The 26,982-nt window shown below is 39.6% G+C and overlaps 2 long non-coding RNA genes across 3 annotated transcripts in view; one reads left to right on the top strand and one right to left on the bottom strand.

Annotated features, from left to right (window-relative positions):
* Nucleotides 1-26,982, top strand: part of LOC141570698 (uncharacterized) — a 444,094-nt gene that overhangs the window by 153,244 nt on the left and 263,868 nt on the right. The gene's annotated exons all lie outside the window — the stretch shown is intronic.
* LOC148758481 (uncharacterized) overlaps nt 3,366-26,982 on the bottom strand; it is a 46,285-nt gene continuing 22,668 nt past the window's right edge. The window contains exon 3 of the long non-coding RNA XR_016020627.1: nt 3,366-3,486. This is a non-coding gene — a long non-coding RNA (uncharacterized LOC148758481). The remainder of the gene's footprint in view (nt 3,487-26,982) is intronic.

Raw genomic sequence — 26,982 nt, 5'->3', positions numbered from 1 at the left:
TGAAGCTCCAAGTTTTCTTCTTTACCCACTTTCTTATGTTTTTCTGTTCCGTTACTATGAAAATTTCTCTATTTCTATTTTCTGTGGCCCTCTTGGTGTCCTTTCCTGTAGTCAATTATATGACTTTTTTAATGGACACTCTCTTCTCTAGCCAGATAGTCACTTCCCATAGCCTCCTTCATTGTCCAGTCATAGCCTTTGATTGAAAGGAACTTGGCATATTTTATTTTTTTTTTTTAAAAAGATTGAACTCCTAAAAGTCATGGAAGGTATACTACCAGGGCTTTGGGTGGCAGCACAGTGCCATGTGAATCAGCGGAAGTGGGTGGTGGTCAGTGAGAATGATGCATCTTGGCTGGCTTTGCACTGTGTCCTGTACACACTCCCGGAAGAAGGCTCATATGTGAATGGCCACATCAGGCCCACAGATCTGCCTTTGCATGCCACAGTGGGAAGGCATGCTGGCCACCCTCCTGTCCTACATGTGGTAACAGGATGCCTCAAACCTGCTGGTGTTTATGAGTCCTTCTTATTGTTCAATGGAACATAGGATGTGGTTTCTTTTTCAGAATAAACCTAGGACTTGATGAAACCCTGTGGACTCATGATGATGATGGTGATAATGATAATAAAAAACAAGATTTTATTGAGTGTTTAATCCTTGGTATACCAGGAATAGTTCTAAACATTTGAGGTCAATGAACCCTTTTTATGTTTTTAAGTCATTTTATGAGTAATTTACAGAAGTAAAATAAGAGATAGTGTGAAAAACCAGTTCATTAGAAATTTTAATAAAAATCTAAACAGCAAATCTGAATTTTTTATTCTGTTTTCCTGGTTTAGAAGATATGTGTGTGTGTGTGTGTGTGTGTGTGTGTGTGTGTGTGTGTGTGTGTGTATCTTCTACGTAATGGGAAACTTCCTTTGAATGCCATTAACTAGTCATCAACTGTCATGTATGATTCCAGAACATATAAATCTTGTAAATACTGATTCCAGATTTCAAACACCTCTCTAAAAGGTTTAGCTTGTCATTACTTCTGATTTTTATCTTCTTGCAGTTACATCATCAAAATATAATACTTTTGAAAACTTTGATGGCTCACAGTTTTGAGAGGATAGCCATCTTTGTTCCATAATTGCAAAACATTTCAGATTTATAGACGTCAATTAGAATAATGAAGTCAATAAAATTTTTGGTTTTTACATTATCTATTTTTTCCACCCACTTTTTTATACATACTGGCATTGTCTACATACTGGCAAACTTTAGTATACGACCATCATAAAAGTTGAAAGAATATTGTCACTTATCTTTTTAGCAAAATTGGATGGTGCAGGTTCTGACTACAAAATATTGCATGATAAAGTTCTTATTGATTGACTAACTCATTAAGAACACCATATTTCCTTTTGTGCTTAGAAATATAGTGTCTACTCATTGATTCTAGAGTTTGAGAAAGTTCATTTAGGATATTGTCATCTGAAGACTCATAGTCTGAGATATCATTTATGTGAAATATTTTTTCATTAATCTTCTGATTTGTTCAATAATTGTGAAACATCTTCCTTTGTAAATTTCCTTATTTTTGCCATTATACATAGAAAATAAAAATTGTGGATTCTCAACTATGCTTACTGAAAGATAAAAAAACTATCAGGATGGTATCTCCTGTCTTCTCTTAACCCTTGAAAGATGCTGCAGCTACTTGAGGCAAAACAACAGGAAAATTGAAGGGTGATATAATGATGATGGTTTATTTCATTATCACATCAACCTTTTAGGCAATTCCATCATTTTTCCATTTCACATTATTTTAGTGTTTTTTAGCATGGTTGAGAATAATTGGTCAGTAATATCAAATAATGCCGAACATGATAAATAGCAAAACATTTTAAGATATAGGAAAAATAAAATCATTAAGATCCCGTAATGTATCTTAAATTTATAAAAATTCAAAATAGAATGTTTTATTCTATATTTTACAGAACAGATTTTCTCTGTTCTTTGGGAGACTTCTAAGAAAGTGTAAAAGCAATAAAATATTAAACCCTATAAATAGGACTGCTCAAAAATTAAATTTAAAAGCTAAAATGGGACCCCATGACCCCTTATATTATGCCTGTGGTTAAGATGTATTAGGAACCATTCTAAGAAATTTATGAACATGACCAAAACCAGTTAGTGGATCAAAAAAAAATAATAGTGCTTCAGTTTGGGATGATGAAAAAGTTCTGAAGATGGACAGCGGTGATGGTTGCACAATAATGTGAATGTACTGAATGCCACTGAATAGTACACTTGAAAATGGCTGAACTGTAAATTCTATGCTATGTATATTTTACCACAATAAAAAAATAGTGATGTCTACTTAGAGGTATTTAGTGTACATCCTTAAAATTCTCTTTCTATCACCCAACTTACAGAAAACAATTCCTTAGTCAATCTCCACAATTGTTTGAGTTAAAAATATCCCTCTTCAAGTGGATGGGAAAGGCTTACAGAGGCTAAGTAACTCACCTAAGATCACAACTGTTAGGGGCAGAGCAGGAGTAGAACTCCAGCAGAACGAGCCCAGAACGTCACGTATAATCACTACACCTGTTACTGCCCATACAAGGTGTGGCCAGTCAGGGACTTGCCATGGTCCAGGGGGACAGATCCTCCATTCCCCTGTCTGAGCCATACATTCCACTTCCTCTTTCCAAATTCTTAGTGTAGTCTGGGATTCCTTATCTACCTCTTGAGAATCTTTCTTCTGAATTTTTCAAGACTTGCAAAAATATACTTTTATATGTGTAACCACAAACATTTTGGCCAGAATAACTGCCATGCTCAGAGGGGAAGACAAGCATGCTTATGTCCCACAGGCCAGAGGAAAACAGCCTCCCATCCCCAGATACTCTGGGTCTCACCTGGACTTGGCTCCTGTGACCTCCTCCGCTGCTTATGAATGGCCGTGACAGTTTCCACCACTCCTAGTTGCCACTCATCTGCGGAGTGGTAGTAATTCCCACTAATTTGTACCAGCTGCATCGATATCAAACCCAATTTAATTTTCTTATATTTTTAAGGAAGGTAATACATGATTAGCTGGATGATTTCTGCAAGTAGGATGCTGAATTCTAAATATGTATACTGTCTAAATATCTTTGAACATGAAATACACACATAAACATTATTCTATTCTAATAAAAATCACATTGATGTGAATAAACAGAGAGGCAGCAGAATAATGTCCATTACTTGAGAGGAAAATAAAAATATAATTTACAATTCAAAAATAAAATTATTTTACGGAAAGGATATGATTGGGGTAAAGAGCTGGAAGAGTGTATCTTAGAGTTGTAGTTCCTACCTGGACCATCTGAAGGCAGTAGTCTGGGGAGATGATTGCCCGCCTAGACTCCACGTATGACGTCTGGTGAATGGTCATTTTGAGTAATTAGGAGAAAAATTATCTCTAGCCCTCAGAGGGTCCAGTCCTGCGAAGGGTGACAGAAAGCCCCCAGATAGTTTACTTATTGTATTTCTTAAAGTAGCCCTAGGACCATCTTTCCAGGTACATGCTGGAAATGCAGATCCCAAAGCCCCACCATGATCTACTGAGTCAGAAATTTCTCAGGTGGTTCTTTTTCATAGTAAAGCCTGACAATCACTACTCTATTAGCGTCTCTTCAAGTGGAAGTAAGGCGCTGAAGACAATAGAAGGAACCAGACCAAGATTAAATGTCTGGATTTATGGGATTGTATAATGCCATGTAGGTCTGATGTGGGATCTAGGACATAGAAATGCAAGAACAGCCGTCAGATGAAGAGATCTCTCCGGAGACTGTTTACTAGCCTGGTTGGCAATGCAAAAAAAGGAGGCAGAGATGAGGCCAATCGAGCTATAGGATCTCAGGGTTGGGAAAGGCCCTGGATGCGGGGGCAGTGGACCTCTTCATCAGGAGGATTCAGGGATGCACCACAGCCCTGTACTGTCACAGCAATGAGCCTTCCTCCACTGTTCTAGGCTCAAAGGCTAAACTCACACCTCTCTTGTATTAGGTAACAAGTACAGTTGGCTTGAACAATGTGGGGGTTAGGGGCACTGAAATGTTCTCATATATTCTTCCACATATAACTTCTAACTCCCTCAAAACTGAATTATTAATAGCCTATTGTTGAGAGGAAGCCTTATAGATAACATAAGCCATAGATTAACGCTTATTTAGTATGTTATGCATATTATATATACTGTATTCTTACAGTAAAATATGCTAGAGAAAGTAAAATATTATAAAGAAAATCATAAGGAAGAGAAAATACCTTTACAATATTTATTGAAAAATCCATGTGTAAGTGGACCCACACAGTTAAACCCATGTTATTCAAGGATCAACTACAGTTGCAATTTCTGGAAGTCTTGTTACAAACCGAACACCCAAATTTCAGACATGGGAAGCTTTGCAGTATAAGAAGCTTTCATAGGGCTCAAAGTGAAACCCATCCAGCTGACATCCTGGTCTATGTGGGGAAGAGCATTTCAAGTAGGATCAGTGTGAGCAAATCAAATATCAGGGTGAATAAAGAACCAAGCAGTTGGGAGTCACTTGTATGTGTGTGTTCATGCACATGAGATGCAAGGCCGGAGAGGGCAACCTACTGAAGACTTTATAAGTTTGGGATTTAGCCTGAAGGCAATGGGGAGCCATGGAAGAGTTTTAAGCCAGAGGGCAACGTGATCAGATTTGTTTTTAGTCTAAGGAGTACTATAATTGCGCTGATTATTTTGATCATATCAGTGACAAGAGAATCAAAACTGGAGCTAGTTAGTTGCTTTCTCATTTGCTGTTCAAACCAAAAAATACACATTTTAAGGAATTTGATGATGGTTAGCCCCCTAAGTCACATACCTAGATTTGGCCTCCATCATTCTCCCTATTCCCTACTGTTCACCTTTTCTGATGTCTTTTGTAAAGGAAACCAAGATACTTCCTCTAAGTCTAAGCAGGAAATGGGAAGAAATGTTCTTGGGATGAATTTATCTTTTAGAATTTTCTCATATATTTTTCCAAAATTTGAAAATAATGATTATAAAAGACATGCAAATGTTAATGGATTTAAAAATTTGTTGATGAAACTGCTTATTTTTGCAAAAAGAAACAGAAGAAAAACAAGCCAGAGACTAATGAAGCTGGTTATCTACAGGGGTAACTGGGAACCAAGTGTAAGGGGTAGGGACCTCTCTTTAAGTATTTTTGACTTTTACACTATGTTAATGGTTTCCATTTACAAAAAATAAAATCAACAAGCATGGAAAAAAGATTGAATTTAAACAGAAAAAGGAGAATGTAACTTTATATGAAATCAACTTTATATCAAATAGATAAAAATCACACATTAGAACAGTTATTCAAGCCAATTTTAAGCACAGTATTTTGACTATGTATTCCCAGTGTGACATTTTCTAATAAGAAAAATTGAATTGCAAAGAAATCTTGAACTTAATAAGCTATTGGTAGTGGTAATGGTACAGCAATATTGAAACTGGTGTGTGTATTGCAGGACTGAACAAATGAGTAAAAATATTGGGGTTGTTGGGAACCTGGGTTCTCACTATCGGAGAGAGGAAATATAAATGTGGACTAGGAGATTATGGTTCTTGACTAAATTATTACTATGATGGTTATAAAATGGTAATTTTCTAAATTCTTTCTTCATTTACTAGTCAGTATTCTTCTGTAAAGAAGAGCTTTTCCTTCTCCTTTCCACTTTTATTTTCATATCAGAATATATTTTTTTCCCTAGTATATTATAGCCATTTCTGTCATTAACCATTTTGATATTCAAATTATGCCAGTTTTCCCAGTGGGAATTCCTTCAAGCTACATACTATGTCCTCTTGACATATCTCTATTATACTAAAAAATAAATTTTGAAAAAATAATGAGTGTATACAGATACTGCTAAGACCAATCCAGTACCACAAAACAAAACAAAAACAAAATAAAACCAATACAAAACAAAATGGAGACCATAGTAGACATGTCAACTAAATTCCATGTGAAATCCTTGATTAAATCCTAGAGCTATGTCTATATATCCCTATCTTTATATTACATATTCATATACATATACAAATAAATGTATATTTATAATTTATATTTATAATTTTATATATAGCTTTAAATATATATGTATATATTATATATACATATACATTTAAATCAGTTATATAAGACTATAGGGACAATTGGAGAATTTAAGGACTCTATTAGATAATAGAATTGTATCAATGTTAAATTTTTTTGAGTAAAATAATTGTATTGTAAAAAGGACAATACAATTTTGTTCTTTGAGTTATACCCTGTGGTATGATGAGGTGGAAGTGCCACAAAGTCATAAAGCTCAGGCAAGTCAAATGGTTAAACAAAAATCATAAATAAATAAATATATATATATATATATATATATATATATATATATATATATGTATATATATATATATGGAGAGAGAGAGAGAGAGAGAGAGAGAGAACAAATTAGGGAACATGTGAACAGCTGATGGATCTAGGTGAGCAGGGTTTCTTGTACTCTTCTTATAATTTTTCTTTAAGTTAGAAATTTTTCAAAATAAACAGTTGGAGAGGAGGGAAAACATGTTACGTTGGGTAGGACGAGAAAGGCCGTGGAAGGCAGGGCTGGGGCGAGGCTCATAACATTCCGCATCCGCAGGACATCCTAGAGGGGTGCTGGGAGGCACTGCCACATGGCAAGGTGGTTAGAGGCAAACAGAACATCTGGTGCAGCTGCGAGTTAGCGCCTGCAAGCTTTGGGATTTTAATGATGCAGCTATTTGTTTTAAACACACATATAACATCATTTCATTTCATGTCCATATTTCACACACAAAAGTTGAGGTCATATTCCCGTCCCACTCATGCAACGGGAGGCGCACTTATAGGCTGGTCTGGTAGATGGGTTTTCATCCAAAGCTCCTCTTCATGAGTGGTTTCAAGTCTTCCTCGTTAGTCTTGCTGTGGAATCACAGGTAAATGATTGTGGGAGAGCACATTGAAGATTTCCAGTGATCAGCAATGCGGCTTATTTTCTGTCAATTATGACTTTGTCGGTTTTATCTGCTGCTTACCACACAGCGTCACATGAAAACAGGTTTGTTTCACCATCTCCCCTCCCTTCCCCTCAAACCCTCCCAACACCCGGCCCTTCCAGCTCCCGTACAGATCTGTATTCCTGGCACCCTGCTCTTGTTTGATGAGTTTTAGGCGGCTCCAATTTTCGTTTTGTCCCCAGGAGTAAAGCAGCGACTGCTTTAAACTGATAACAATACGATTTTGCTGCCCCATAGACAGTCATTTAAACTCTGTGATATGTGGCCACTGCCTTGAAATTCAAGCAATGGAAATGACATCATTATCAGCCAACTCTTTATGATGAAAAATGACCCACATTAGGAAACAATCTGAACCCAAGGAAACTTCAGTGATCAATCATCACAATTATAATGTGCTGGTGTCTTATGTAAATCCAACCCACAGTGTAGCTGGCTTTGGGTGGAGGAGTTGGGGAGGAGAAATCCTCTGGAAAAAGAACATTAGTACAATATAATTAAGCAAAAGGGAAAGCTTCAGATAATGTATGTTTCTCAGGGGACCATTTCATGCCTTAGGGACCCTGACAGATCTAGGCTGAGAGGGTTGCATCATCATCATTAAAAGCATTTGTTAAATGCCCAGAGCTACACAGAAATGGGCTGGGCTTTGTGCTGTGTGAAGTTAGTTGAAACAGACTAAGGGCCTCCCTCCAGGGACTGGAGCCCTGATGGTCTTTGTTGATGGGCTACCTTCTTGATGGGGAGGGGGCACGGATTCCCTTGCTGCAGGGAGACCATCATAGTCCCTAGAGGATAATGCTCCATGGGGTGAGGGGTGGGTGTGTGTGCCTGGCTTCCCTCATTTTGCTTCAGTCTATCCTGACTGGCAGTCCTTTGCAGTGCTGTAGACCAGCCACAGGCTCGTGGTTGCCTGAGTATGAGGTAGAAAGGAGTACGATTGTCACCTTCCACCTACAAGAAGGCAGATCATTTTCAGAGCACACAGGAGATGGGGCCTTTGGTGATGAATCTTGCCTTTATCTGTGAGCACGGATGATTGCTCCTGTCCAGCATCACTTGTCTACATATGGTTCTTAGTTTGTTTTGTCTAGTCCCTTTTTCTCAAACCTAGAAAAGGGGGTAGTGTGAGGAGATGTAAGGGAGGTGAGTGGGAACAGAGAAATAACTGATGTGACTGTGTTGGCCCCAGAAAATTAGAGAGAACAGACTTATCAAGGTGTCTGTCAGTTGCCTGTACCCTGGGACATGTGAAAAGCACAAGGAAGTGAAAGTTGAGTGCAGTCATCCCTCACCAAGGACTCCAGAGGCCATAGGCCCATGCATGGCCTGGTGGCCAGGTAGCCCTGGGCTAACGAGTGCTACAAGGAGGACCTCCACATCTCAGCCTCCATCTGGGGTTGCCGGGTCCCCCTCACCCTATTTTTTTCTGGAAAGAACTTTGTGGTATCATCTCTTCTCTCCTACTTCTTGATTCCACCTACAAAACCTATCATACATGCTCTTCGTATCCTAAAATCAATGTCTAGGTTATGAGGCCCTGGTCTGCTTCCTTCTCTATACATTAATACTCTCCTATAAGATGCAAAAAACCTTTTCCACTTGCAGACCAATAATATCTGAGATTCCCTCCTAGGAATTTGTTCCTCATAGTGAAAGCTTCACCCTCTTCTGAAATACAAATGCTCTTGATAAGCAATGCATTAAGCCTTTTGTAGATTTGTGGACTACAAATCTACAAAAGATCGTGGTCTCTTTTCCATATGGCACCAGGTTTCAGAAGGGTAAATAGAGGACCAGCCCAGAGCACAAGCATCACCCCTGCAGGGCAGACATGATGGAGTCTAGAGGAGAGGGGAAGATGGTGGGCCTAGTGCCAGGGAAGAGGAAAATCAAATCTAACAAGACTCCAAATTTACTCAGAGTCCGGCTCTGTTCTAAGTCTCTCTACCAATCATACCACTTAGTCTCACAACAACCTCATGTTGCTGTGTGGGAGCTTTTATTTTCCCCTTTTGTGGAAGAGGAACCTGCAGCTCAGAGAGGTTAAGTGATTTACTCATGATCACATGGTTCATGGGAAGAGCTGGGATTCAAACCTTGGCAGCCCAACTTTCAACTCCTGTTTTTCACCATCACACTGCACTGGAAAGAGGAAGAGCACCTGTGGGGAAGAAGTCTGCCAAGCTTCCTGGGAAGGAGCTTCCCATTGCAGTCACCCAGCCCTGCCTCTAGTCCCAGGCGCATCATCTGTCTGTGGTTGTATTAGAGAGATGTGTCATGGTGGTGGCAGGAGGCCACACTCCCTTTGGAGAGACACATGGGCTTGCCAGCAGAGGCCCCACTCTGTTTTGGTGGGGTCAGTTCCAGAGCAGCCATGAGATCTTGTCCTTGGCAGAAGCCAGGAACCGCCCCACCCCAACACACACACCCCTGGGTTGCCTTGGACTTGTGTTGCTAGCAGCTTCCTACTTCGACCCCCCACGGCCGTTTAAACACTGCCAGCAAATGCCCAGCTGATTTGTCTACAAAGATTAATGAAATCAAATCTTGGGATCTACTGATGTCATTGGGCATGCTCCAGTTGACCTCAGCTGTAGTCCAGTGGCTGTGTACGGAGAGCTCTGCCATTAAGTTAGCTCAGGGAGGGTGTTGTGTGGAGAGGTTTCTGACCATGTGGAGGGCAGGGCTGTGTTTCTGCGTAGGAAACAACCTCTTTTACTCTGGGCTAAAAATGAGGCAACAAAACCACCTTGGAATATACCCTAAAAAAGATAGTCTCTCTCGCTCCCCAGTGTAGCTGACATTCAATCAAGGCACTGACGCTGTGCTCCCCACTGTGACAGAGCCATGGAGGTGGGCTCTTTGGGAAAGTTTGTGTGGTGGCTCTGGCTCACCCCGAATGTCCACCTCAGCTTCAGGTCTGGTTGGGGAAGGGCTACATGGGATATTTTGAAGTAATTATTTCATAGCTATGGTTTAAATCATGCTTTCCCTGATGGATAATCCGTACGTGGTTACCAAGAGTCAGTAATTGTTGTCAGTCTTCGTTTTCCAGGCGGTGGGAAAAGGGGAGGGTGAAACATCACTGGGTCTGTTTTGTCTCTCTGTGAGCATCACTCTTTTGACCAGCTCAGGTCTTTCTTCCCCACTTAGCAAAGCAGGGGGAGCCATGGTACTCTCTTAAAATGTTGTTTTGGGTGTGGGGACAGAAATAATTCATTGTGGCTGGGAGCACAGGAACTGATCTGACTATAAAATCCCCATTTATTTGTACCTTTGGTGAGATGATTATTTTATGTCTGGGATCTGTGGAACATCCTATCACTAAAACTACCATGGTATTAAAATCTACTGGTTCACAAAGTAAATGACTCTTATGTCCAGTCTGCTTCCTAAAACTCACCAGTGAGGAGCACCCCTTCCCCAAAATTCTTGGACTCTGTTTCTTTCCATTAAGTCCTTTTGTGTCTGGTGCATAGTCATGACTAGATTTGAAAACCAGTGATTTTTCATGCCCCATTAACTCGCATCCCTCTTCAGAGCCTGTACGTTGGGCACATTTCTAATCAGAGCCAGATTGGGTCAGTGAGTGCCAGGTGGTGAGTGTGGCAGGTGTTGTGGTGACCAATCCTCAGTGGGTAGATAAAGCTGAAAGATGTAGTGAAAGGTTCACTGGGATCAAAAGCCCTGGGATCTAGAAATAACAACCAGGTTTTAGCTGAGTGACCTTGGACTTGTCACTCGGCCATCAGTTTCTCATTCATAAAGTGGAGATGAGGTATAGGGAAGGCTCAAGTCAGATAAGGTAGTGCATTGGGAACTATAAAATCTTACACACCCACAAATTGTGGCTCCTGGACTTAAGTTGGATCAAATAGTTATTGAAAGAAGATGGTCTAAACTAGAGCTTTGTTAAACAGATATTCCTATTGATTTTTCACCTGACAGGATTTAATCTACTCATATACTCTGTGGTCTTGTGTCTAATTTTTCAAGATAGTCAGAGCCAGAAAATTCCTCTGTGTAATCCAAGGAACAGGTGCATGTCCTTGTGAGGGGCTTCCTGTCTGACTGCTGTGGTGGTCCCCCCACTCTGCCCCCATCTTCCATGCCAGCCAGGCTTTTGAGCTGCCACATTGGTGTGACCAGGTCCATAGAGGCCGGAGGCTGTGGTCACGTCTGCACCGAGTCTGTAGGCCTTTCAGAAAGAGAGGTGGCTTGACATTTGGAAAATTATTATAATTTCTACCACTTATTGTTTACAGTATGCCAGGTGCTGCACTAAGCACTTTACACGCATCACCCCATTAACGCTTAGCAATAGCCCTGAGATGTAGGAACTGTTATCATCCTTATTTTACAGATAAGGAAACTGAGCTGAGAGAGTTTTAGGTTAGTAGTCCAGGGTCAACGGTTAATGTAATGCAGATCAGGAGCCCCAGGTAGGTCTGTCTGACTCCAAAGCCTGCTCTTAGCAGAACGCTGCTCCAGTAACTGGTTGGGCTGGGACTGGGCACGGCAGCCAGAGCCTCAGATCAAACAGCGCGATCAAACAGTAGAGTGTTCTCTTGCTGAAAGGAGGAGAGGCGGAGGGCTGGGACTGCATGTGACTTCCATCTGTGGCACTGACATACCAATTCCAACATCCGTCCCAAACTGAAAATGCCACAGGCTGATTCAGCAGGTGTGTAGCTATACATAGTGCAGGTATGCTGTGGGGCAGTTTTGCTTCAAAGTCTGTCCATTAACTGGCCATTTAAAACATTTCTTTTCCAAATAGCTACCCCTACATTTTCTTTGGCAGTTTAAAGGGGTGGGGTGGGATGAGCAACAGATCATTACAACTCTTTGATCCTGATTTCTTACTATTCATTCATTCATAACTTACAAGTTATTGTCCAAAAAAAGAAAGGAAGAAGAAAGAAAAGGTAATAAATAAAGTTAGTTTAGTCAAAGAAAGTAAGGAAAAAGAGGAATGGAATGAGGGAAATTGAATGTGATCCAAAGTTGGGTAAAGTAGCATGAAACTGAGGATTTTTAAGTCTTCTCCACCCACCCAATACCATCTCATAAATCTTTACATTACATTCCACTAAATGTGTCAGAAATGCAACTGTGCTTGCAAATAATTGCTGCCATTGAATGGATCCACCCTGGCATATCCATTTGAGCTCAAAATAACCCATGTAACCTAAGAGTAAATCAGTGACTGGACACCCAGTGCCAAGCATAATCTCAAGCAACATTTAACTAGGTTCAATATTTATTTCCCTGCCTTGAGTCACTTTGAAATGATCTGGACTCAGTTCAGACAGGACCAGCCCTAATTTTATGGTGCTCTTGGAACCCTTCCAACAGCACCAGGGCTCAGATGTCAGGGAGTTCCAGAAAAATGAGATCCCTCACAGGAGATTTCACAATTTAAGCCACCCTCCTTTCAATATTTTGCAACACGTGGGCCTTTTGACTGAAGATGTAACTTTTTGAGACGTCTTTGAGCACCCTTAAGAAGTAGACCTCACCCACACCCCAACTCCTCCCTCCTCCCTCCTCCCTAGGGATAGGGTGGGTCAAGTTAACCTGGTTAATAGCTTGCATAAATAAAAATCTCTGAAAATCGGCAAGTAGGAAAAGAGTAGCCCACAGTTTACTACTATTTTCCAAACAAATGACACAATTAGGGAAGCCAGATTTGGGAAGCTTCAAGATATTAAAGCAGCAGATAACCCTGCTCCAGGTTTGATGGATACAGGGACACGTCAAATAAATAGCAGCCAATTCTCAGGCTTTTGTATCTCAAATGCTCAATCAATAGAAAACCAACCAATTTTAGTGTACATCAGAGATAAATCTCAAGATGGCAGGATCGACTTGTAGTTCCCTGTTAAAGGGGTATTGAACTGACATTGAGTGACCTCACATTCAGCCAAAACATTTATTATGAGTCTGATGTGGTTAAGTGAAATGATTGATACTGGCCCATTCTGCTCTAAGATGCAGGCTTTCATCTTTTTGAGTTGGGAAAGAGTAAAGGATCTCACTCATGAAATCAAACATTTCCTCTATTTCTCCTTAATTTATAGATAATTAATCTTAATTCAGAATAACAGCATGCATTCTAGGGTATGAGAGATGCAGTTCATATCCTACAAGTGTCATTTCCCAGCTTTTGAACAAATTTGTAAGGACTATTTAGAGCAAATTTTTAACTCTCAGGGACAGTTTCCTTACCTATAAAATTGGAATGATTGGAATGAGACAATATATTTAAAGCAGTTAGTAAAGTGCCTAGGCACAGACCCGAGAAATTCTAGTCATATTATTATTATTATAGTCAGAATAATGATAGTTAAAGTTATTTTGACTCCTGACTTCACAATTCCATTGACTATTATGCTATCAGCAGAGGTAATAATGACAATAACAATAATAGTCATAATCTTCTGTTGATACCTGCTAGGTTCTAGGTGCTATGCTTTAAGTGCACTTTTTCCTTTAATTCTTAAACAATCCTCTGAAGTCGGCGCTATTCTTATTCTAGTTGTTAGAAATGAGGAAACCAAGGTTCAGAGAAATGAATGAAATTACTTGAGATCACACAGTTAAGTTGGCAAATATTCAAACACACCATGTTACACTGGCCTCCCAGCCCCAAGTCCCATAGATTTTTTTACTTTTGGTGTTATTACACCCTTAGGGGAATAGAAAACTTTAATAATTTGGGGAAGTTACGTTATCTCTCTGGACCTTGGGTTTTCCACCTGTCCAATGAAACAGTTGGAATAGATTATATCAGACATTTTTGGATTCCAGTATTCTAATGGAATCAATTGTGGTCACGACAGACAAATTTGGAAAATGTATAAATAGGATTTTATAAATGTTTGAAAAGCAGATTGTGTACGTGTCTGGCTTGTGCAGTATGGTCACTTCTTCCAGGCAGGCTACACTTCCCAGAATGGCTTAATCCCCTTTCCTTAAACTGTCCTTTCAAACTCTGCTGAGGAGAAAGCTGTCAGCTCCCCCACACAAGCTTGTCAGCAGTATACATGGTTGGTCTAGCAGAGCTAGCATCATCCTTCATTTGGATCAACCTTCATTTCCTGCTTGCAACCTTGATTCCTCTGAGACACTTGACAATAACTCCTTCTTCCCAAATCCTAAAATAAATGCTCCTGCCATTCTGGGACTAATGTGGTGATTAAAAATTTATTTACATTTGGTTCTCACACTTCAGTGTGGACTTAAGATGAAACCACTGGTCACTGCTATGGTGGCATTAGGTTGTTTAAAATATTTCTCATCTTGGTTCACAAGCTAAGCAGTTTCCAAATACAGCCTCTTTTGAGGCTGGGCTTCCAGAGTGGAAAAGGTAGACAAAGGTAGGAAGAAGTGGCTGGAGGATGGAAGGGTCTAGAGGTGGTAGAGGAGAGTCTGAGTCTCAACTTCTGGCTGGGCCCCGAGCCCTGGGCATTTCCTGATGACCTGCTGCTATGGTCTAGTGCCATGACTGTCCCATCTCTGAGTCCTTGAACACAATTCCCTCTTGAACACAACTATCTGCTGATCGTGGCCTCCTAAGCCGTTGTTTATCCTGCTGCTATGACGGGCATGCACCATACTGTATATGCTGGGTGGGCTCTTCAGAAGTAGCTGGGACTCCATAGTCTGTCCTTGTGCAATCTGAGGTTCAGAATTAAGGAAAAGGTGAGAGAGAAAAGAAATCATTAACCTTCAGTTCCTAGGGCTAGTCCCTTTGGTTGTTATGCAGACACAAACCTTTGAGAAGGCTCACTGGTTCACCCTAATAACTTCAATCAAACCATAGGTTATTGGGGGGAGTTAGAATGAGTTAAACAATTAATTGACACAGAGAATACTAATCACTTATGTGGCTAAGTTAGGGAAAAAAAATTTTTTTTAAATGTGTTTGCTTTAACTGACTTACATGTATAGACACAGACCAAGTCAGGGCTCAGGCAGATGCACGAGGGAGTTCAGTCAGCCATCTCACGCCTTCTGCCAGTTTGAGGACTAAAAAGAGAAAATCTCAATTGGGTGAAGCATTTTAGGGATGGGGAGAGGGGGGCAGCAATCATGGTATATTTTGCAGAATATTCTTTCAACTTCACATATCAGAAACCAAAAAAACTCTTACTCTGAAAGTGATTAGCCTTTGCTCCGATGGTTTGTACCTACCCTTTGAAAGTCAGTAGAAAGTCACTCATTGGTGGCATTTTCCACGGGAGGATGAGAGTTATGTTGTTAAGTAAGATTTGCTGTTCTTTAATTTTTTTATTTTTTTTAAACCGAAAATGTGACCCAGGTTTTCAGGGAAAATGTACAAAGAAAATTTAAAATTTCTGTGTGTTTTTTTTTTCGAGGTCTCCCCAAGCCTTGCATTTCAAGTCTTGTCAGAGATTCTACCAAACCTGTTTTTCAGGCATTTGAAATCTGCTCTTAAAAATTAACTGCAGACTTTTATGCTAGTTAAAAACAGAATTCATGTGGTTCTTTTAAAATTTTGTAAGTCTTTAAAAGGACAACTAATAAAAATATACCTTCCTAGATGGCTTTTCCGGTGGCTGCAAGGACTGTTTGCTTAAGGACCCATTACAATTTAGCAGCTCATCCCCCCAACAGCACAAAGTATTTCCGGTTTTATTCAGAGCCCTCAGTGGAAAATGCCAGCTCTTTTTTTTTTTTTTCCTTGTTTCTTTTTCCCCTACTGAATTGAATTAAGAACTCAGGAAAGGTGTAAGATAAAGTCACAGTGCAGAGCTTGTACTCCTGTGCAGTGCAGGTCTCCAAGGACTGAGGTCTCACTTGCTCTGTGCCCCAAAACAGCCCACACTGTCCTCTGAGCCCACAGCGTGGACCATCAATCTCATCCTGCCAGGCTTGGGAGGCCAGACCTGCCACACAAGCCAACCCTGTTCCTTTTAGGCCCCAGTCAGAAAGCAGGATGCTCTTCTAAGATTATATATCATCTACCTATCCAGGGTCAACCTCTTCTTGTGCTTTTGTCTTGTCTTAGAGTGATGTCACAGTGCTCTGTCCCAGCAGCATTATGGGAATGCATGAAAATGAGCTCTTTGGCGGAAGGAGGGACTGTATTACAGAAGATATGATTTTTTTATTCATTGGATCATCCATTCAAACATATAGTAAACACGTACCATGCACAAGGCACAATTCCAGGTGTTTAAGTTATGAGCCAAAAGATGTAAACCTCATCCTCAGGGAGCCTGAGCCTCCAGGTGAGGAGAAGCACACAATTACCGTACAGGTGTGTCGTAAGTCAGTACTGGGATCCAGTGCTGGGGGTCTGGGGGGGTGCCATCTAACCCAAGGTGGGGCGGGGCTTATGGAAGGCTTCCTGGAGGGTGGGACTCATGGGGAAGGTTTGAGGAACAGACACAAATGAGAATCTGGGTATAACAATTAGAACTAACAGTTCATTTCCACGGTAGAGATTTTGATGACTGTAATTTAGCCCCAAAGGGTATGTGGCTTTTTAGAATATAGCCTGGTGTCCTTCCTTTATAGCTGTTTCTTTGAGGAGGGACACGTTTTACTCCCTAACACCCAGCGTGGTCTTTGTAGGGCTTTATCCCATTTATGACCAAAGCCCAAAAGATCAAAAGATTATAACTTTGCCAAGCTCGAATTCCCATCCACTACCTATTCTTTCTATATGTGGGACTAACCTGGTCACTGCTGGTTAGCCAGGTCACAGTGTCAGATACAGTGAAGGATCTCAATGGAGATGCTTCTTAGGAAAGCATCTCTGCTCGTTACTGTTCCCAGGATAGTGCTTTAACTATGCAATGGCTACACTCTCCATGGAAAAGAAATGAACAAGGGTATGGGAGAAGAGGGTTCCTTCTCCCAAAGCCAAGGCAGAAACCTAAACGATGTTGTCCTCTATGTAGAGAAAAGCTTCCTTAGTCTGAAAGACATCTGACAGCCTCACCTGTCTGTGACTCATCCGATAGATAGCGTAGTAACTAGAAGGTGTCATAAGCTCATGCCATTTCCTCACGGGAGTAGCTCAGGGCCCTTCTAGTCCTGTAACTTTATTCCTGATTTTAACAGGCTTGGGTGTCTTGTTTCCCAGCCCCCAAATGTTAGATACAACAAGCAAAGAAAGGGGAAAGGCTGAAAGAGCTGGCTTCTAGGCTAGGAGAGACTGCAGTCAATGTGGCAAATAGGGAAAGAAGAAGAGACCCATGAGAAGTAGAGACCCGAGAACTTAAAAAGTGAAGAAGTTCTGGCCAACTTGGCTGGGGGTAGAGTTTCAGTCAGAATGTTTGTTTTTTTTCCATCGTCAATGAGTCTTGGATTCTGCGTTCCTGGCATTTTATCTAATTGAAAAAGACATTAAGTATTTTCCTAATTTCTACTTGACATGAAAATTATGGTGATTGGTGATAGGAAAGGATTTTCTCAAGTCACTTTATAAGTCACTTTATAAGGTACAGCTCTCCTTGATGAGAACATACTGGGTAGAACCTTATTCTTTTAAGGACTCTTTTCTGGAAGGAATGTAACATGGCTCAGTGGATAAGCAGCAGATTATATATTTGGAATTTGTTTCTGGCTTTGTTTTCTCTAACTCTGAAAACAGTTCTCCTCTCTCATTCTTGTTTCCTTAAAATGGGGCTGCTTATCCTGACAGAAACGCCGAGTTACACATTTTTGTAATAAAGGTGTGTCGGCAGAGAGGTTTTTAGAAACATAGTATATAGTTGCATGAGACAGGAAAGGAAGGTCAGGCCATAGATGAATGCCAGGTGACATGTAAAAGGTAATTGGATAATAAAAGCGATTGCAGTCTTCATCACACAGATGGGGAGACTGAGGCACAGCAAGGTGAAGTAAGCTGGTTGAGGTTCTATGAAGGGCAATTCTGGAATTGATATGAACCCCCCTGGATCCTGAGATTTTCCATTAGATTGTGATACTAACATTAAATTTGTGTGCCATTCAATCTAGTTGACCCACCCTTTAATTTTTATGCATCTTCTAAATTTTATTTATTACATGTTGGAACTCTTCTCTTGACATTGCATTTGACATGATTTTATGGTTAAAGCTTTGAAGGTTTATAATGCAGTAGCCTCCTAATAGCAGGTCAAACAGAAAGACTTTCACTTGGCACTGGTTCCCAGTGATCTAACTAAGCCATTTAAAGCTTTACAGTGGAACCCAGTAAAACACTGCAGTTCTATTCTAGCTGATTGGCTGAAGTGATCTTGGCTCCTTAGAGAAACATCAGGGAAAATCATTGCCACAGCTACACTACTTTTGTGGCAGAGATGGCACACCTCCTGAGGATTTCTCTGACACTGCATCTCTGCCAGGCTTCACATGGCCTCACCTATTACTGAGGGGCTAAGAGAACCATAGTGAACCCAAACCAGATGATTTATTGACTATTGGGGGAGATTTACCCACACATCACTTCCACACCTCCCCTCTCCATGCACCATAGGGCACCAGGATCTTTCTTATAAAGTCCTTTGAGAAACTCAAATAAATATGCATATCCATTCACGAATATTAGGCACCTACTAATTGCCTAGCCCCATGCTTGACAAAAGGGGATTATACACATAGAACACATGATCCCCACTCACTAGTGGGGTAAATGCCATTGTACAGAGGAGACACAGCACATAGAATAAGATACAATATGATATAGAGCAAGTATATTGTGAGGTTGCCCAAAGAATGGAGTATGGAATTTAGGGAAGAAATGGGCTTTACTGATACAGATCTGGGTTAAAATCCCATCCCTGCCACTTACTAGCTCTGTGGCCACAGCTTCCTCGAATGTAAAATAGGTTGGGATAGGTGAGAAGAGGAAAGAAAATAACATGTGTGACCTGCTTAGCATAGGACCTAGTATACATATACATAAGGTATTGTTCTTGATATTGTTGTTAGGTAGATTCTAAGTGCTATAAGGATTCAGAGAAAGGGGAGCTCAGTGTGGGTGGAGATGAGAAAAAAAAAAGGCCTATAAACTGGGAAGAGGTGGATCCTTGAGGGATGAGTTCAAGTCAGACTAGGATGTGGTTAGAAGAAGGGCGCCCCCAGACAGCCCCAGAGCAAAGGTCTAGAGGCAGCAGGGAGAATGGGCTTCTGGGGGAACTCCGAGGAGGGGCCTCTGAGGGGAGCATGGGAGATGAGGTGGAACCAGATTTTGCTGAGTGGCGCAGCTTTCATCTCTCCCAGATGACCCTCACTGGACTTGGTCTGCTTTTCCTCCATCCACAGCCCAGGAACAGGAGAGCTGTACTGTGAGCTTTGGAAATGTTTTTATGCAGTCACTTCAGCCACATTTTGGCAGGTGAGGGAGGGCCAAGAGGGGACCTCCTGGTTCACTGTAGGAATCCAATGACTAATAATCGAGAATCTTTTTGTTGCTGTTGTAGTTATTGGGAGAAGTGGATACACCAGATATATTAACTGAGAAGAAAGAGCTAGTAAGTAAAAAAAGGTCATGCAAATAAAACACCTGTCATTTTCTTATGAGATCTCCCTGTCTCTTCCCAGAGGCCCTTGTGAAGTCCTGCTTATTTAAGACTTGGTCAGTCTTATGACATTCTTAACACAAAAAATTATCCCCTCCCCCACCCGCAAAGGGACTCCTTGAGTGTTGTTTAGATATATTTGTTAGTGTATTTTCAGCCTGCTTTCCACAACAGTTGTCTTTTTCTGCTATTTCTTACTAATTACATATAGTGGTAGGTTCCCCCACCCCCAGAAAACCCATAAGGCATTAGCTGTCTCCATTATCATTCACAGAACTGCTTAGCTGAATGGGAAGAAGTCTGCTACAGCCAAATTGCTATTTTGAAAGAATGATTATGTGTCCCTTGGGAATTTTTTGAAGTGTGTTTCTTGATAGCCTCACTGAGAAGAGAAGTGATAGTACATTTCCCAACCAAATAGGTATGGAAAGCTCGTTGCAAATGAGTTTCTGAAGTTAGGGGTCAATAATAGCTGCTATCTGGACCATCTAGCTAGTGCTTTTCTTAAAATAGGATAATGGAAATAGCTCAGTTCCTAATGTCCGCTCTCAGCAGCCCCTCCCTCTTTTATTTTAAAAAGGAACGAGTGTATCCTTTGGAATTGTCTTTGTGGCTCCTTGAGTCACAGAGAAACAGCCTGCAACATCCATGGATCGCAGACTCATTCCACATTAGCGACAGACTGGAGTGACCAAGCTATTTGGTGCAACAATGTTCCATCCCCTCATCCCCGACCCCGTCCATGTTGTGGAGATAACTGGATGACATTTACCTACTGATCTCTTGGGGTAAGGCAGAGCTGTACAAAAAAAAAAAAAAGTGGAGGGGAGTCTTTTAATTTTAAATTTGCTTCCTAGTTGTTCTTATTTAATTTATTCTATTTTTAACATAATTGTTTCCTGTGCAGCACTGGCTTCAGGCACAATGACAGAGAAGGAACATTTTCTAATAAATAAGATGTTAAATAGCAACATTAAATCAGCTTATTGTTTTAAATACATAAACATTGTTCTTGCTTTTTCCCATGGAGAGAGGGTAATGAAAATGAATGGCCCCCAAACTTGATGTCTATTTGGAGATTCTGTATCATTATAAAGAAGACCTGTGCCCTAATGTAATATGCTTCTTTGGCGACTCAACCCAAACCAACCCAAAACAAGTCAGCTGACTTAATCTGTGATTAGGAAAGAGACAATGAAACCGAGGGTCCTTATGACTTTGATTAAATTTAGTTTTAAATCCTAGCTCTGGAAATCATATCCCTCTCGCTCTATACACCGCTCAGGGACCTACCATTTCCCCTGATAATCAGCAACCCCGACGCAGCAGAAGACAGTAGCCGGACCTGACTAATGGTCATAGGTCTGGGCCTCTAGCAGGATAAAGAGAACATCTTGACTTAAGTTAGGTTTCAGCTCCTGAGCCCTAAGGTGGAACGACCCCCAGGGCTGCTTTCCCATGAGATAAGACAGAGGGACTCCTGAAAAGACCTCAGAACTGTCCTCAAGACCTGAAGAAATGATTCATTACCTTTACCTCATCTTTGACCAATCAGCTCCCAGCACGACCCCGAACCCCAAACCCACAGTGTCTTGTGATTTTGCCCTATATAATCTGTAACCTACACGCCATGGGGAGTTTGGGCTTTTGAGTGTTAGCTTTCTGTTCTCCTGGATGGTGTCAATCATCAATAAAACAGATAATATTTCCCCACCTCAATTCTGGGTGTTTAGTGTTTGGCTCTGGGTGTTTAGAGTTTAGCCCTGGGTGGATAAACTCTTTCTATTCTGTAACAGTAATTCCTCTGCTATGAATGGGTTCATGTTTATTGTGCTATGGTGGGGGTGGGGGCAGGGTTTTGGGGACTCTACTTGTAGTAAAAATGACCGGAAAACCTCTAGGCAGAGGCTTTAAGGGGCACACTACCATACTAATTCACTCGCTCTCCCCAAGAAATAAAAAGAAGGGGTTACTCTCTGATGTGTGACATAGAGGTCACTTCAAGCCTGGCTCTCAGAGGCAGCATCTGACATAGCAGACAGGCGTTCTGTCTGCCAGAGAGTTTGTGGTGAAAGAAATCCTAAGAATAGGCCCATTAGAAGGAACAAAACAAAACACGTCATTTGATAACTGAGCTGTCTCTTGCATAAAACAAGCCAGGCTTTGGATTTCAGTTTTCTCCTTTTTATCACCACCTCTTTCAATTACTATTCTCTGAGAAAACAAACAATTGCTAGTAACCTAGCCCTCTTTGGGTAAATATTAAGAATGACTCCTAGGTTTAGCCCTATATTCAGCACTAGTTATTCCATTTGCTTAGAATCTTATGTCAAGAAGCTCTAGAAATGGTCTTTTTCTTAAGAACATACCTTGGTCATCTTCCCCAATTTGTCAAGTCCTGGTATTGACTAACTGTAATCTCTTTGAGCGCTCTCTCTCTCTCTCTCTCTCTCTCTCTCTTTTTCTCTCTCTCTCTCTCACTTTTCCCCCTCCTGATCATTATCTCTTGTTTTTTTGTTTTGTTTTGTTTTTTTCTGCCACCATGTTGCAGCAAGCCTCAAGTTATTTCTCCCATTATTTCTCTGGCTTCTGTCGGAACACATCAACATCTAAGACTGTACCAAAAAATATAAAGAGAACACCATGCTATAATTAGGAAAGGTGGCCGGCCATGCTTCACAATTACAAAAAAAGAAGTGAGTCCCCTGCTGTAAATGCAGTGACCTACTACTGTAAGTCCAGTATAGGTATCAATTGGTGCAACTCTTTATATGGTGGGCATAAATGTTGGAAAACCATTTGGCAATATCTATCACATTGGAAAAATGCACATTTGACTCAGCAATTCCGTGGTTAGGAATTTATATTATTGATATAGATCTGTAATACACAAAGATATGCGGAGGAATTTCATTCAGCAGCATTTGAATAAGAGTAAAAATTAAAACAACTTAAATATCTTACAAAATAGGACTAGATAAGTGAAATCCAAAACATGTTTGTAATGTATATATAGTAGTTAAAATGAAAAAGATCTATTCAGGCTGATATGGAAAGAAAGTATGGATTATGTGAATCAAAAGATTTCAGAATTATTTGCATAAAATGATTCCATTTATGTTAAAAAGAATGGCATATTATTTTATGGGGTGCAGAGGCATGTGAAGGGGGGGAGAGAGAGAGAGAGAGAGAAAGAAAGAGCGAGAGAGAGACAGAGAGACAGAGACAGAGACAGAGAAAGGGAGGGAAGGGTGAAAGTGGGAATTTATATTTCATTTTTACTCCTCTATTTTTTTCTATGTTTGACTCTTTTTAAGCCCACCATGGTTATCAAATCACTCTCATCCCTCAACATAGTCTCAACTCATCTTTCTGAAACAAAAGAGGAGACACTTCATTTAGCTATTGAACTGAGACGCAACTCTGGGCATATAGCTCTGAGCAATTGTATTTGCTTAATTCAATATTTTTGCCTACCATACAATGAGTCTTATACCCTGAATCTCACATTCTATGGTTTGAGTGTCTCCTCAGATTATTTGTCATAATGTTAGTCGTCGGGGACTAATCTTTCAAAGCAACAATGCCCTTTGTTAGAGATATATTCTTGTCAAAAAACACGTATGTTCTGTCCCTACTCATCTTTTCTTTCTTTTTTTTATTTGAATGTTGCACTTAGGTTGGCACACACAATTCCCTGTAGTAATGGCAGAAAAGTTTTTGGTCCACGTGCTCATCATTTTGAGGTCGTGGATGGCTCAGCAGAGAAAACATTTCAGTGAGAATCACTTCCGATTGTGTGGGCAGAGGGGAAAATGATTATGTCATTTAGAGGATGTTAAACTTCCAGCTATCTAGAAAATAATAAAATAGGTCACGAAAATGAAAACCAGTTGATATAATTTAGTTCATAAATAGAAGTCCATCAGAGACCACCTTTCCTACCTCTTCTCAACGTGCAACTAAGATTATGTTCAAATAAAGAGTTTGTGCTGGAATCAAGAATTTTTGAGAATGTGGGTACAAAACAGATGGACGCACATCTTGGCTGATGATTGGGCTTGGAGAAGGGCAGAAGAGGAGTATGTTTGCTCAAAGAGGAGTTGGCAGGAAGGGAATAAGATGTGATGTCCCATTTCCATACAGAATAATTATGTGTTAATGTAGACAGATTTGATATAGAAAATTATCTTGGTGTCTGGCTAACATTGATGAATTGTGTATTCTGTTGTGAAGGCTAAAGTTTGGAAAGTTCACAGAGGCTGTTTTCTCAAAGACAGATTTTTTTGTGGAGATTTGTCATTTTCCTTCATAAATCCATTTTTGTTTTGTTTTCATTTTATGGTTTAGACTGATTCTCTTTTGTTTCTTGACTTCTCTCTATGTAAACTGCATTGTTAATAACTGGGTCTTGTTTTTTTATCCATTGTGACAAATCTCTCTTCAGCAAATGATTAATAAAAATGATAATATGATTGGATTAGGATTACCATTTTTTATTTTGTTGTTTCTCTGTTCTTTTTTCTCTTGTTTTGAAGTATTTGAATTGTTTTAAAAAATGTTTATAATTATCTATTACATATACCTCTTTCCATTATTTTTAGTGGTTATAGTAGAGATTACAGCATACATACTTACCTTTTCACAGTTTATACTTAGAGTTAATATTGTATCACTTCATGTAAAATATAGAAACCTTATAACCATGTGAGTCCACTCTGTCTCCCTCTTTGTGCTATAATTATTACATGTATTATATCAGCATACATTGTTATACCATGAGACAATGTTATATGTTTTTTGTAAACACTGTTATGAATTCAAAGAAATAAAGGGGAAAAGGTCTTCTATAAATGGCCTCTTATATAAGATCTTTATTCAAATATTTACCATTTTTGATGTTTTACATTGCTTACTATAAACCTGAGTTTCCACTTGGTTTCATTTTGTTTCAACCTGCAGAATTTCCTTTAGCGTTTCTTATAGTGCAGATCAGCAGACAATAAATTTCTCTTAGTTTTATTTTACATAAAAATGTCTTTGTTTTCATCCTTAAAAAAAGTATTTTCACTGGATACTGAATTGAGGATTAATAGTTTCTTCTTCTTTTACTTTAAAGTCCTCTAAAACATGACCTGCTATGTTCTGCTTCTATAATTTCCAATGTGAAGTCATTGAGTTTGAATCATTGTTCCTATGTGTAATGTGTACTTATCTGACTGCTTTCAAGATTTTCTCTTTATCTTTGGTTTCCAATATTTTGACTACAAGGAAACTGAAAATAAGTCTTCTGTTTGGAGTTAACTGAGCTTCTTGAATCTGTAAATTTAAGTCTCATACCAAATTTGTAAGATTTTCAACCATTATAGCTTTAAATATATTTTTTTTGATGAGGATTTTTTTTTAATTAAAATTTATTGAGGTGACAGTTGTTAGTAAAGTTACATAGATTTCAGGTGTACAATTCTGTATTACATCATCTATAAATCCCATTGTGTGTTCACCACCCAGAGTCAGTTCTCCTTCCATCACCATATATTTGATCCCCTTTACCCTCATCTACCACACTCCTCCCCCCTTACCCTCTGATACTTTAAATATTTCTAATGCCCACTTTTGTCTCTGCTCCTCTTGAGACTCCAATTATACATGTTAGATCTTTTGTTATTATTCTACAGGTTCATGGGTTTATGAGGCTCTCCTCTGTTTTCCCTACGTCCTTTTTTAGATTGGGTAATTTCTATTTATGTGTTCAAGTTTACTGATTCTTATATATTTTCCATCTACTATTAAGCACAATCAGTGAATTTTTAACTTTAGATATAGTATTTCTCAGTTGTAGTAGTTCCACTTAGTTTTTAAAAATACTTTCTATTTCTCAGCAGAGATTTCCTTCTTTTCATTTATTGGGAGAATATTTTTCTTTATTTTGCAAGGATAGTTTTTTATATGGTGAAAAATTTTGGATTATATCCTGAACATAGTGAATAATTGGTCATAGAAACTCTGAATGCCATTATATTTTTTTGTTTCAGCAGGCAATTAACTTGGTGACTCAAACTACAGAGTCTGTCTCTTATGTGGTGGCTCAAGCCTCAGTGTATTTTTTTTTTTTCTTTGCTAAGGTGCTTGGAGTCTACCATATGTATGTATGATTCAAGGGTCACCCAGATACTTGGAAAGAGTGTAGGCACAAGATTTGGGCTCTCCCTCTCTCTATCACTTCTTTCTGAAATTTCCCTTTCACTTTCCAGGAGCTGTGGTTGCCCCAAATTCTGTTCTTTGGTCATTTTCTTCAAAAAAATTGACTTTTCTATTAGAGATTTAGTCACCCTGTGTGACACTGACCAGCCTGCCTGCAGAAGCATAAAAATTGTTATTTCACCCTGTACCAATCCCTTCTATTGAACCTTAGCTCTGATCCAGAATTGCCTGATTGAGTTCACGCTCTAGTAACCTTTCGATATTTAATTTTTGTTTGTATATTTTGTCCATGTTTATAGTCATCTGTTGGAGGCTAGGGTCTGGTATGAGCTTTGTTGGTCATACTGGAAGTGGAAAAATAGTTTAAAATATAGCCAATTTCTTTTCTTATAAAATGGAAATAATATGATCTGCTCATTTCCCATGAAACTTCAAAATTTCATAAGAGTATATTTGGAACAAAATATAAAGTCAGTCAAGCTTTACCATGGGTTTCACTTGTAAAAAAAATCACCAGAAAACTGTCAACAGGTTAAACATAAACACAAAATATAAAAATACTTTAGACATAATTCTGCTTCGAAATCATTAGCAATATTTGAGGGGTCTAGTCTGGATTCTGTGATGTAACATTCCAAAACAAGTGAAAGAAGATTTGTCCAAGGCTTTTGAAAATTGGTATTAGCTCAGTGATATCCTCTAAGACTTTAAGTGGGTCTTCCAGGAATTCAAAACCCTCACAGCCCATCTCGGATAAAGTTCTCTACTACTGGCTACATAGTGGGAAGAGGGAAAGTCATCCTAATGTACATGAATCCAATGGTGGCTGTGGGAAATGGTTATCTGTGGGGCTATGTCAGATGCCCAAAGAAGTACTTATGAAAAGAATACAAGAACCACTGGTTTAAACTTCTATATGAAGAGAAAGTATAAAAGGAAAAGTTATACATAACTGAGAAGTTCTATATGGGGCATACATTTATTCTGTATGCATGAGTTTTGAATCAGAAGTAGGAGGAGGAATGTTTTTAAGAGAATTGAAAGTAGTTTCTTGATCTTTTATGAAACCTCAGGGCCCATTGTCTGTCTCCTATCTGTTTTTATTGCTGACTGTT

Source organism: Rhinolophus sinicus, chromosome 3 (assembly GCF_057876585.1).
Source record: "Rhinolophus sinicus isolate RSI-liver-muscle chromosome 3, RSI-T2T, whole genome shotgun sequence".
Taxonomy (NCBI): domain Eukaryota; kingdom Metazoa; phylum Chordata; class Mammalia; order Chiroptera; family Rhinolophidae; genus Rhinolophus; species Rhinolophus sinicus.
Note: the sequence above shows the minus strand (reverse complement) of the source record. Positions and strands in the feature narration are given on the sequence as shown.